This window comes from Rhamphochromis longiceps, linkage group LG11, assembly GCF_057381845.1.
Source record: "Rhamphochromis longiceps isolate RC_006_pf linkage group LG11, R_longiceps_female_GT1.1, whole genome shotgun sequence".
Lineage (NCBI taxonomy): Eukaryota > Metazoa > Chordata > Actinopteri > Cichliformes > Cichlidae > Rhamphochromis > Rhamphochromis longiceps.
The window spans coordinates 331,811-345,624 of NC_140567.1; the positions used below are offsets into that span (position 1 = coordinate 331,811).

The following is a 13,814-nucleotide window of genomic DNA, read 5'->3' on the forward strand; positions in this document are numbered from 1 at the left end:
TTCATCTGACCACATGACATTCTCCCAATCCTCTGCTGTATCATCCATGTGCTCTCTGGCAAACTTCAGACGGGCCTGGACATGCACTGGCTTCAGCAGCGGAACACGTCTGGCACTGTGGGATTTGATTCCCTGCCGTTGTAGTGTGTTACTGATGGTGACCTTTGTTACTTTGGTCCCAGCTCTCTGCAGGTCATTCACCAGGTCCCCCCGTGTGGTTCTGGGATCTTTGCTCACCGTTCTCATGATCATTTTGACCCCACGGGATGAGATCTTGCGTGGAGCCCCAGATCGAGGGAGATTATCAGTGGTCTTGTATGTCTTCCATTTTCTGATGATTGCTCCCACAGTTGATTTTTTCACACCAAGCTGCTTGCCTATTGTAGATTCACTCTTCCCAGTCTGGTGCAGGTCTACAATACTTTTCCTGGTGTCCTTAGAAAGCTCTTTGGTCTTGGCCATGGCGGAGTTTGGAGTCTGACTGTTTGAGGCTGTGGACAGGTGTCTTTTATACAGATGATGAGTTCAAACAGGTGCCATTCATACAGGTAATGAGTGGGGGACAGAAAAGCTTCTTACAGAAGACGTTACAGGTCTGTGAGAGCCAGAGATTTTCCTTGTTTGAGGTGACCAAATACTTATTTTACACCCTAATTTACGAATAAATTCTTTACAGATCCTACCATGTGAATTCATGGATTTTTTTTTCACATTCTGTCTCTCACAGTTGAAGTGTACCTCTGGTGCAAATTACTGACCTCTGTCATCATTTTAAGTGGGGGAACTTGCACAATCGGTGGCTGACTAAATACTTTTTTGCCCCACTGTATCTATCCATGCAGTGTTGCCAACTTTGCGACTTTTCGCCATATTTAGCGAGTTTCCAGACCCCCTTAGCGACATTTTTTCTAAAAAGCGACTAGCGACAAATCTGGCGACTTTTTCTGGTGTTATTGGAGACTTATTTATGACGACTTTTTGACGTGAAAGCGAGTATCGCTTTTACTCTCAACAAGCAGCGGTGCTGCCGTGGGCACCTCGCCCGTTCCAAAGCGCTCACAGGCAAAGGATAGTCCTCCCCCAGCTGCTATCAGGGCAGAAGATGTTCACCCCTATGCGTCCAAATTGCAAATGAATCGCGCATGAGCGAAGCCGCTGCTCCTGCACTGACTGTAACGCAGTCAGTTCTTCTTTAATGTTATGCTGTTTTGTGGATCACAAGGTTTAAAACTACTTATAAACACACACACACAAAGTAACTCCACCAGAGTGCCTGGAGTTACTTGTCGGTTCAAACCCAGATAAAGGAATAAGGTTGGAAAGTGACATTGAAAAAAAACAATAATTGCTAAAACAAATTTAATTTGTAGTTCTAAATAAACTCTAAATGCATTAAGGACGTTTTTTACTCACTTTATGTCTCTTCCACAACGTAGGTTACAATTACTGTGTTGCCCTTAAGGCGTTTCTCTGAATAAATAGGTTCAAGATTTGCCATTAAAAAATTAATGTGTTGTTAAAATGAATAATTCATGCTTTACATACGTTTTAGTTAAAAGGAAAATATCGCTAAAATGTATTTCCCGTTCTGGCGGGGCACTTCCGGTTCCGGTCGAGCACTTCCGGTTTGGGTCAAGCGCTCGGTTTTGCTGAGAAACAGGCTCATGCTAAAGGCAGTATGGAGATGTAATCTAATGCCATCTACTCCGAATTATCAGGCCGGAACGCCGTAAGTTACTTTATATGACAGTTTGTACAGATAACTTTGGATATTAATGTGTATTTGCTAACATGAATGTTTTAGTGAGAGTAATGCATTTTATTGATGTAAACATGCTTCTGCCTGTTGAGATGGAGTTTATTTTCTGTCATTTCAGTTTTCACCACATGTTCATGGAGACAATTAAACAAGCTGCAACTAAACTCCAGGGTCTTCATTTGTGGTTTAACTCGGTGTCACCAACATCCTCGTTGAAAACACTACAATTACATTGGGTGACCAATTATACAAATTAGGCGATGACGTCATTTAGCGACTTCTAGCGACTTTTAGGACAGCCAATAGCGATTTTCCTTATTGAGGAGTTGGCAACACTGTATCCATGAAGCCAGATGACACCAGTAAGTTCAACACTCTCAAAAACATGAAAACCCAGATAACGTCTAATATCCTGCTTCTAGATTCCGATAAAACTGAGCTACTGCTTACTCAGGATGGCATTATTGTGCCTCGAGTAACACTGAGGCATCTTGGAGTATTTTTATGTAGGCTATGTCCTTCACTGTGGATCCTAAACAAAGATGTAGGACTGCTTTCTTGCATTTGTGCAGTATTTCTAAAATTAGAAACGTCCTATCAATCATTAGCAGTTATTAAATTCTGGCTCTCTCCCCTATAGTTTCCTTTTTGTCCTTTTTTGTCTTCTCTTTCCTCGGATCTCCAGACGGTCGCAGCAGATGGCGCCGCCCCTTCCTAAACCTCGTTCAGCTGGTTTCTTCCTGTTAAAAGGGAGCTTTTCCTTCCCACTGTAACCAAGTGCATCCTCAGAGGGGGTTGTTTGATTGTTGGGGTTTTCTCCATATTATTGTTCAGTCTTCTAACATAAAGTGCCTTGAGGTGACATATAAATAAAATAGAACTCTAATGCTGAATTCAGCATTATGTTGTACAGTATTGAAATGGGAATTTTACTTCTGATTTACAAAGGAAAAACAAAAATAAACTGTAAAAGAAGTCTTGTCAATAAATATCAAAACAATTCAAGCACTGAAAATGTACAATTCTTAATTTCTTTATCTGTAAGAGTCAACCTTGGTGGTGACAGAGGCCATATGAAGCATTCCTGCTGTACTTTTTGTCCATGGGTTCACTGACTGCAAATGACTTCCATACAAGTACTGAAAATAATCATCAAGTTGAAAATCATGTTAGTTTGTCCTATTATTTCTTACGTTGGGAGACTATAGAATAATCATGTAATAATGCAGTTCCTAAACAGTTATTGCACTTTGTTTTAAATCCCCTGAAGCTGAAAATCTGCACTTCAGTCATATTTTGTACATCAGCACACTGAATTTTAAATCAAACAATTATAGGTGAATTACATCGCTTTTTCAAATATGTATAAACTAAACTGTAATTATTACTCTCTGTTCTGCTACCACAGTGTTCAAAGGACATGTCTTTAATAAGGATAACAGCTTATCTTGTGCACACAGTCTCGTGCAGGATGTGCACTCATTTAAATGTAAGCAGTTGTTATTTGCAGAACTATGAAACTTGTTTGAAAAGGTATTTTTCAAAAAAGCAAGTAAAACAGTCCACAGTGCAAAAAGCTCCTGCCTCACTGAGTTACAAAGACTACAGAGAAAACTGCACATCTTTCCTGTCACTGAAGACTTGATAATACAATCAATGTAAACATGGCCTCAGAGGTCAGCAAATGGGATAACACGGCTTAAATCTGCTCTGTGAAAGAAATTAGACCATGCTGCCATCATGGAAATGCTGGATGAGTTAAGACTGTTATCACTTGGTTAAAATGTGTACTGAGAACATTAAACAGCCTCTACAGAAAAGCACTTAGATCGTATTAGCAAATATTAGCATCTAAATACGTTTGAATCGCCTCTGTCTGACTTGAAATACACGATTGTGACAATAACAATTACAGCATGTTTATGATTCACCATCTTTCTTACTAAAACTATGCTGTCTCTTCATTTGTGAAATTGGACCTGAAGGACAGCACAAGATGATCTACCAAATTAATTCAGATGTCTTCATGTGGTGGAAAAGTTTAATAGTTTAATCTCTTCACATTCTGAGTAAGAATACATGATTTGAAATTGATGTATTTTTGTACTAAATCTGACACAGTGGAGATTTGACACTCAGTCAAAAACAGGAGAAAACGAACCGTCGACCACGTTGATGCATGGAGTCAGGCTGACTTTGAACTCACCATCTTCATTCTGCTGTAGCTGCAAGTTTTGATAAAATTGGAAAATGAGATCTGTGGGATTCTGGGACTGTGTGTATCCATGGTAAGTGGACTGGTGCGTTTATAATATACTCAGTTTGCACTCATAGTTGAGCTTCAGTCCCCGAGGACTGTAAGATCCATGGTTCAGTCCACTGACCCGTCGACTGGTAGGCAGCCCACCTTATTCTACCACGTGGGCCACAGCCATGTATATAAGAAGCATTTAGGTACTGATAAAGCAAATATCCAAAATGAAAATAAAACAGTAAAAAATGTCAGTCCCCTCTTTGGATCTATGGTTCTTAGATTCTGGCCTTGACTCTGAGTTCAGATCTTCCACTCGAATCATGTCACAGCTGTTGCTCGAGGGACTACTGAACACTATAATTTAGTGTTCTGGTTGTTGTCTTCTCTCTCTTTCTTTTTTCTTTAATCAGAATTGAGCACATTTTAACATGAGGATAGAATTAGAACAGAATAGAGGGCATCATTTAAAAAGAGATTATTCCTCAGTCTCATATGGAAAAGTGGATTAAAAACATGTAGTATACAGTATTTGTATTTATAATTTTATAATTTATAATTATTTATAATTACATGTCATATGCTCAAAATGCACAACTTTAAAGCACTAAAGAGCGTTATATAATTTTATATTACAACTTGGTGGTTTTGGCTTCTCTGGATAGTTTCCATGACAGGAATACAAGCATGCATGTTGACAACATTAAAGGAAACTGAGATCGTTGAGTGCTGGCAGCTGTGGCCAGTGCAGTGTCTCCTGGGGGAGCAGCATCAGCAGAGTGAGTAAACTAATCAGCTCTGATTGGCTGCAAACTGGACACATTTGACGCTGTGGTAAAGACGATGTTGTACAGCACAGACTGATTCAGCACTGCTGTTATATAATAACTCTGAACACATTTCAACCCTGCACCAACACAGCACTTAAAACAAAAAGGCAAATTATTAAGGTAGACGTCCTTTAATGTTTGTCAGTTTCCATAGATATTAGTCTGTGCCTGTGCTGTGGGGTACGAAACCTATGTAAACATGCATGTGCAAAACAAAAAACACACAAAACAAACGCAGCCAATCGTGCTTTAAATCATGCTTTTTATTTGTTCTTGTTTCTAATGTCTCTGTAAAGCACTTTGAATCACCTTGTTGTTGAATTGTGCTATACAAATAAACTTGCCTTGCCTTGCCTTGCCTTGTTGGCTTTGCAGCTGATGGCACAGTGCACCATGGAGAGATGTGCAGCCACACTCCTGCACTGTAGGGACAAAATTACTGCCACACTGCTTGATCTCTGAACTCAGATATTTTCGGTCTCATTGCCACGGTGTCGTGGTCTGGGCAGGTTCAGGGTTCTGTTTTCATTTTTTCTTTCCCAACTCTCTACCAGATCGTTTCACCTCTGTGGTAATTTGGTTCACCACATTTACCTGGATTTAAAGTTATTAACTTGTTTCTCTAACGGTTTTCTGCAAAATCTCCTCTTGGGCCACCATCCAGTTTCCTACAACCTTTTTAAACTGGTCTCAGTGTGATGTGTGTGACCTTTGTTGAATAAGACACACAGGTGTATAAAGCCTGGTCATGTAATCTGCATTTGCAAACACCTGTGGAAGGATGGCTCAGTGAGCTCAGTGAACGAGAATGTGGTAATGTAACGGGATGTCACTGTTGCAACAAGCCAGTCTGTGAAATGTCTTCCTTCCTAGATACACTGTGAGAGGAAGCGTTTAGGAACCACAGCAAGTCGGCCATGAAGTGTGCTGATGTAAAGCTACGAAGCTCATGTGCACAGTGCATAAGTCACCAGACTCTGCTGACTCAATAACTACAGAGCTCCTTGGTGTTAACATCAGCACAGCTTCAACTCAATTCAATTTTATTTATAAAGCACCAAATCACAACAGTCGCCTTGAGGTGCTTTGTATTGTAAGGTAGACCCTACAATATTGCATACAGGGAATTCCACGGGCAGATCCTGTAGGTGAGATGAGATAAACCTTTATTAGTCCACACATGGGAAATTTGTTGGGTCACAGTAAAACGTGGACAGTACAAAGTTACAAGCAGCTAAATTGTAGAAAAACAATGGAATAGAATAGAGTAAGATAAAAAAAGAATAACATACTATATAAAGTAGAATAAAATACTATGTTTTGTCAGCAAAATTACACTTAGTGTTATTGCACATGTGTGGGTTTGATCAGTTAAAGTCTTTGTTGTGGAGTCTGACAGCAGTGGGGAGGAAAGACCTGCGAAATCTCTCCGTCCCACACCGTGGGTGCCGCAGTCTCCCACTGAAGGAGCTGCTCAGTGCTGTCACAGTCTGCTGCATGGGGTGGGAGATGTTGTCCAACAGGGATGACAGCTGAGCCACCGTTCTCCTGTCACTCACCACCTCCACTGGGTCCAGAGGGCATCCTAGAACAGAGCTGGCCCTGCGGATCAGCCTGTTCAGTCTCTTCCTGTCCCCAGCAGAGATGCTGCCACCCCAGCAGACCACACCGTAAAAGATGGCTGAGGCCACCACAGAGTCATAGAAGGTCTTCAGGAGTGGGCCTGAGTCTCCACAGCAGGTACAGCCTGCTCTGCCTTTATAATAATGTAGAGTATTATACGTTAACTTGAATCCCGACCTATATAAGGTTCATCATGTTCACTCATTTGTTGATTTTGTTGTCATTTTGTAACCAAAGTTGCTCTGAAAATTTTTTAACAGAGATGTGAGAGGGCTGACAAGCTGTCATGTAAAAACACGAGTAAAGATAAAATTATATCGAGATTAAATCCTGTTTATTTGTGAAATTGGCTGCCTGTGAATTAAGACAACTGTTCCTGTAACTTTTACAGAACTTTCCTTTGTTTCCACACAAAGCCTATGAAAACATTTACAGGCTTTAATCAGCTGTCAAAATACATTTGTAATAAACGAAAACAGAACACGTTAATTTTACTACATTTGTTTTTCAGGTATGATTATACAAATACTCAGGACGAGATTTTATTAACTGGTGTCCCTCAAAAACAATGACATTGTCAGTTTGTAGCACACAGTGTGAGCCACTGTATGACGTGTGCACAGGCAGGAACCAGAATGCTTTACAGCTGCTGTGAATTATTCAGTATCAGTGATTACTGGTATTTGATTTATCCAATAGCCCGTGGTGGGTCAACATGAGTTAGTTAAAGACAGAGAGCATGCCTGCTTTAGTCTCCAAAAACATTTAATGTAAATATATGAGGGATTATGAATATTTCATCCTGGTCTGGTAACTGTGTGGCAGAGCGCCAGCGTGCAGAACCAGCCATCTGGCATGTTTCAGACTTTGTCGTCGTCGGGCAGCGTCTCCCCGGCTCCATCATTTTCACTTTTACTCCATTACGTTCAGTGCTGTTAAATGTCACCATGAAGGAGGTTAACAGATGATGTCAGTGACACCGCTACACCGTCACATCAACAGCAAACTCAAGCTTTACTAATCATCTCAGCGCTCTCTCCCTCTGTCTCTCACCCCACTTGTAGTGTAGGATTGATATCTGATTATGTCGGGTCACTCATCCAGATGGACCCACATTCAGATGCCCAACCACCCCACCCTACACCACACCTGACCTCTGACCTCCTGTAGAGTTGCCGTGGAAACCTGTTCCATAGAGATGAGAAGGGAGGGTAAAAAGAACTCGGTAAGAGGAGGAGGAGGGGAGATATCCATGTTTCGTATTCTAGGCCCATCTCATGGGTGGTTGATCTCCATGAATACAGAGAGAGTTGGCCATGAACGTCATCCAGCACCCCCACCCCCACCTATATCTTTTCTGTCTCCTTGCTTAGGTTCTCCACCTCTCTTCTCCTCTTTTACTACTCTCTGTTCTTCCCTGTCTCTGTCTTTTCTCTGCTCTGGTGCCAGACAGATGGTTCAGACAACAAACATGTGATGTTCGCAGAGCCACCCTGACTACCCGAATAAATAAACAGGAGGAAACAGGAGATTTCTGTCAATAAGACATACTCTTTGTGAGCACACGTGCACTCATTCTGCTTTCATGACATTTGTACTCAGATATACATTTAAGCATTAATGAATTACAGTGTAACTGGAAAATATTCACGGTGCTCTATTTGTTCTACATTGTGTCATGTTACAGCCTTATTTCTAAAAGCGATTCATTTTATTTTTCATCTCAAACACAGTACTTTTACATTCTGGGGTGGCTGTAGCTCAGGTGGTGGAGCTGGTCACTAACTGGAAGATTGCTGGTTTGAGTCTGCTCCAGTGTCCTTGGGCAAGATACAAACCCCGTGTTGCTCTCCGATGCATCTGTCAGAGTGTGAATGTGTGTGAATGTTAGATATTACTGCTGTGACTGCGCTATATAAGAACCAGTCCATTTACCAATAATGAAGAAGTAACACAAAACACAGTTTTCTTGGAAATGTATTAAAAGTAAAAAAAAAACATAACATTTTGACTCTCTCCAGAGATCTGATGATGGTTGTGCATTAACACTGCATCGACCTTGAGGAACTACCAGACCCCCGTCATCAACGAGTGCCCAGTGGAGAGAGTGGACAGCTTCAAATACCTCGGAGTTCACATCACGCAGGACCTGTCATGGTCCTGTCACATCAACACCGTGGTGAAAAAGGCCCGACAGCGTCTCTACCACCTCAGACGCTTGAGAGACTTCCAACTGCCCTCCAAGGTGCTCAGGAACTTTTACTCGTGCACCATAGAGAGCATCCTGGCGGGAAACATCTTAACCTGGTTCGGGAACAGCACCATGCAGGACAGACGAGCTCTACAGAGGGTTGTGCGGTCAGCTGAGCGCACCATCCACTCCGAGCTCCCTGACCTGCACTCAATCTACAGCAGGCGGTGCTGGACCAAGGCCAGGAAGATGGTGAAGGACCTCAGCCATCCCAACAACAGACTGTTCTCTCTGCTGAGGTCAGGAAAGCGATTCCGCTCCCTGAAGACCAACACAGAGAGACTGAGGAGGAGCTTCTTCCCGCAGGCGATACGGTCTCTCAATCACACCACCACACAGTACTGACCCACACATATGGTTCTTACACACACACTGGACTTTCTGGACTTTGTTTTTGCACAACACTGGTCACTATATTCTTCATTTCCGGTTAATACTTGTACAGCTGCTGTTATTGTGTATATATTTATTTATATTTAGATTTCTTCATACATTCTTATATAGTTCTATATTGTGTATTTTGTTGTACAGTTATTTTATTTTCAACTTTAATTTATATATTTTATCTTATTCTTCCCAGTTAAATTTACCCTTCATTCTAATTTATGTTGTACAGTTATTTCATTTTTAACCTTAATTTATATTTTATTCCTTCCTAGTTAAATTTACCCTTTTTAAATTTTCATATTTATTTCCTATCTTATTCATAGCCTTTTCCTTTTTTGTTTTCTTTAGGTCACGAGCAGTTGTCCAAGCATTTCACTACATATCGTACTGTGTATGACTGTGTACGTGACAAATAAAATTAGAATTTGAAATTTTGATTTGATGGAGCTTGTGAGGGTCGAGGTGTGCCGAGCTCTAAGGGTCGTACTCAACAGGACTCGAGGCTGTAAGTGCTGGATGATCCGATATCCTCGTGTTGGTGTTGTTCCCAGACCATCATGAAAATGTTGTTCCAGGTTCAACATTGCAAGTGACCAATCACATTGTTGTGATGTTATTCTTTTGCGCGCCAAGCCATTCGTGCATTTATTAAATTCCAATGTTGCAAGGACAATATCAATTCTGCTTACTGTTTATTAAAGGGTTACGGTTAGGGTCAGGGTCAGGGTCCGTTGATCGGCAGACAGAGGCGGTTTCACGCAGCTTTAGTACAGTTTTTTGTTTTACGCCGGTTTTTCCCGAAGTCGCAAAAGTATGATGTCACAACATTCTGATTGGTCACTTGCAATGTTGATCCTGGAACAACATTTAGTATGATGATCTGGGAACAACACCAACACGAGGATATCAGATCAACCGTAAGTGCTGCAAAAAGTGCTTCAGTGAAGTTGAACAAGGCTGTGAATACAAAGCTCACAGTCATCAATTTGAATTTAAGCTGATGGTGGTCTTTAGTAAAAAAAAAAAAGTCCAAGAAAAGATGGAGGCAAAAATGTCCTTGATATTTTGGGAACTTTATTCCACATCAACACGTGGCAAAACTTTTCCTCATGGGTGCCATTTTCGTTGTGGTATTACTTTTTTCTCAGGGGCGTGATGACGCAGCATACGTGCCCTTACAATGAAACAGTGCCTCCTTGTGGTGACAACTACAATACTGTATCTCTGTTAAACAACAGTAACCATAATGCAGTTAAACACACTGTACAACATGAGTACACACAATGAATATCTTAACAGGAACGTGTCTACAAGCATCATTTCAGAGAGACAGGGGTGGTCCTGTAGCAGTTTATAGGTGGCCCCTCTCTGCAAGCAAGTACTGATATTGTCATTGTTAGCTGTGTGGCAGGCACAATGTAGGAGCCAAGTGCAGGACTCGAACATAATATGGTGAACTCAAAGCAGCAGCTTTATTCTCTAGAAAAAAAACCTCTAACATCAATAAAAGTAATCTGGAAACAGAAATTCAAACTAGAAAACTGAGAACTAGGAATTACACAGAGTTTCTGTCTGATTTCTCAGACTTTTTATCTAATTTAGTTCTGAGCTCAGATAAAATAATTATTGTGGGTGATTTTAACATCCATGTAGATGCTAAAAATGACAGCCTCAACATGGCATTTAATCTGTTATTAGACTCAACTGGCTTCTCTCAAAATGTAAAAGAACCCACCCACCACTTTAATCACACTCTAGATCTTGTTTTAACATATGGCATAGAAACTGAACATTTAACAGTGTTTCCTGAAAACCCTCTCCTGTCTGATCATTTCCTGATAACATTTACATTTACAATAATTGATTACACAGCAGTGGAGAGTAGACTTTATCAAAGTAGATGTCTTTCTGAAAGCGCTGTAACTAAGTTTAAGAATATAATCCACCCACTGTTATCATCTTCAGTGCCCTGTACCAACACAGAGCAGAGCAGCTATCTGAACGCTACCCCAACAGAGGTCGATCATCTTGTTAATAATTTCACCTCCTCACTACGTACGACTCTGGATACTGTAGCTCCTGTGAAAACTAAGGTCTCTAATCAGAAGTACCTGACTCCGTGGTATAATTCTCAAACACGTAGCCTAAAGCAGATGACTCGTAATCTGGAGAGGAAATGGCGTGTCACAAATTTAGAGGATCATCATTTAGCCTGGAGAAATAGTTTGCTGCTTTATAAGAAAGCCCTCCGCAAAGCCAGAACATCTTACTATTCATCACTGATTGAAGAAAATAAGAACAACCCCAGGTTTCTCTTCAGCACTGTAGCCAGGCTGACAAAAAGTCAGAGCTCTGTTGAGCCAACCATCCCTTTAACGTTAACTAGTAATGACTTCATGAACTTCTTCACAAATAAAATTTTTATCATTAGAGAAAAAATTACCAATAATCATCCCACAGATGTAATATTATCTACAGCTACTCTTAGTACCATTGATGTTAAGTTAGACTCTTTTTCTCCAATTGATCTTTCTGAGTTAACTTCAATAATTACTTCCTCCAAACCATCAACGTGTCTTTTAGACCCCATTCCTACAAAACTGCTCAAAGAAGTCCTGCCATTAATTAATTCTTCGATCTTAAATATGATCAACCTATCTCTAATGATCAGCTATGTACCACAGGCCTTCAAGCTGGCTGTAGTTAAACCTTTACTCAAAAAGCCATCTCTAGACCCAGCAGTCTTAGCTAATTATAGGCCAATCTCCAGCCTTCCTTTATATCAAACATCCTTGAAAGAGTAGTTGTCAAACAGCTAACAGATCATCTGCAGAGGAATGGTTTATTTGAAGAGTTTCAGTCAGGTTTCAGAGCTCATCACAGCACAGAAACAGCTTTAGTGAAGGTTACAAATGATCTTACAAATGATCTTGGTCTTGCTTGCTCCTCCCCTTTGTGAGTGTGGACGCTTCATCTCTTTGCTCTTGAATGCTTTGCTTCTTATATTGATTTTTATTGATTTTTATGCTGATTTTTTCCCTTTTTTCCGTGTGAGCTTACCTGCGATAACTTCTGGACACTTGTAGATCATTAGGACTAGAGTGTTCTTAACAGAAACAGCAACATTTTATGGTTACCTTATCCTCAGCGCTCCGTGTGTCTGTGGCCTAGACACAGCTGAAGCCTGATTACAGCGTCTGGGCACCGAGCAGCCTCAATAACCTGGAAAGGTGCTAACCGCTAGGCTAACTAGCAACAAGATGCCTTCCCTCTCCACAGATGACTACCACAGCCTCCTGCAGAAGATTGCAGTACTGGAGACAAAAATTAATCGCTTAGAAGTAAACGTGGAGGTAAATGGACTGTGTGGAAATGAAACAACCTTGCCTTTGATTCAAAACAATGGCGATGAGCAAGCTAGTACACAGCTAAGGAGCACAGATAACATGACCAAGAAAGTAGACTCTGTGCATTATTATAAATCCTCAAGTGATAATCCCCCCTTAGACTGTCTTGGTGCAAAACCAAGACATAAATCATGTCTCCTGGAAGGGGGAGGACGTACCACAGGCAGGGCACAGCGAGCTGAAATCTCTGAAACCGACTGGCCTTCACTTCCTACGAGACAGAGAAGCTCTTCTACCCCTGTATACGAGAGGAAACAGGACTGGACAACCGTGAATAGGAAGGTTAACAACAAACCTCCAAAACAACTGAATGTGAAACTGCAGAACAGATTTGCTCCACTATCAAAGGACCCTGGATCTATATCGGACAACCATCCATCTAAAAGCAGCGAAATAAGGTCTGAAAATCTGTTGAAAAGTAAAAGACCACAGGGAAAGCTAAAGGCTAGGCCTGAAACTCTGATTGTGGGTGACTCTGCCATAAAGGATGTACAAAGGATGTGCGGTAAGAACACTAAAGTCCTCTGCTTTCCTAACGATATGGTCAACAACCTGAAGGAGAGAATTCTTCAAATTGCAGATGAATATCCAACTGTGACAAACATTGTTCTGCATACAGGGTCAAACGGTCAAACAGTCGGAGGTTCTGAAACGGGACTTTACTGGATTATTAAATACTGTAAACTCTCTGAATGCAGCTGTATTCATCAGTGGACCTGTACCGCCGGTCAGAGGAGGAGACGATAGATTCAGCAGGTTGTTTACACTGAATAAATGGCTTATATCAGCATGTGCTGACCACTCAGTGCATTTTCTCGACAACTTTAATATTTTTTGGGAACGCAGGCATCTGTTCAAAGCAAATGGATTTAATTTTAACAAGTCAGGGGTGAAACTGTTCACCTCCAACTTGTTTTATTCCATACGTCATCCATCCGTGCTTGGTGCCAAGGCTGAGATAAACGAGGAGTTATCTCATAAAGAGGAACAAACAGTACTCCAAGAACAGACAAAGCCCAGCAGAAACCTTGAGGAGGAGCTCCATTTGCCCCCACCCGGGAAGAGCCTCAGAAAGGAGAGACATCCATGGCATCTGAGGAAGAGCCTCAGAAAGGAGAGACATCTAAGGCAAGAAGAGGGGTCCCTATTTGCCTCCAACTCTCTCAACAACACCAACGACCAGGACAAGGGACCACGACCTTCCCCAGTCCCCCAAACCCCTGACAGGCCATCACCCTCCTCCCCCTCCCTTTCTCCCTCCTCCCCACACCTGAAATTCACTGAGGAGATGATGGAGCGGGTCAAT

General features: G+C 41.4%; 1 long non-coding RNA gene across 3 annotated transcripts; it reads left to right on the forward strand.

Moving 5' to 3' along the window:
• The first annotated feature begins 1,639 nt into the window (after nt 1-1,639).
• Nucleotides 1,640-9,611, forward strand: LOC146658363 (uncharacterized). Of its 3 annotated transcripts, none has more exons than XR_014913696.1 (3): nt 1,640-1,729; nt 1,878-7,688; nt 8,485-9,611. It is a non-coding gene; the product is annotated as an uncharacterized LOC146658363 (long non-coding RNA). The 3 variants fall into 3 exon arrangements; XR_014913697.1 differs by lacking the exon at nt 8,485-9,611 and having other exon boundaries at nt 1,878-6,580; nt 7,528-7,841; XR_014913695.1 differs by lacking the exon at nt 8,485-9,611 and having other exon boundaries at nt 1,878-7,841.
• The last annotated feature ends 4,203 nt before the right edge of the window (nt 9,612-13,814 follow it).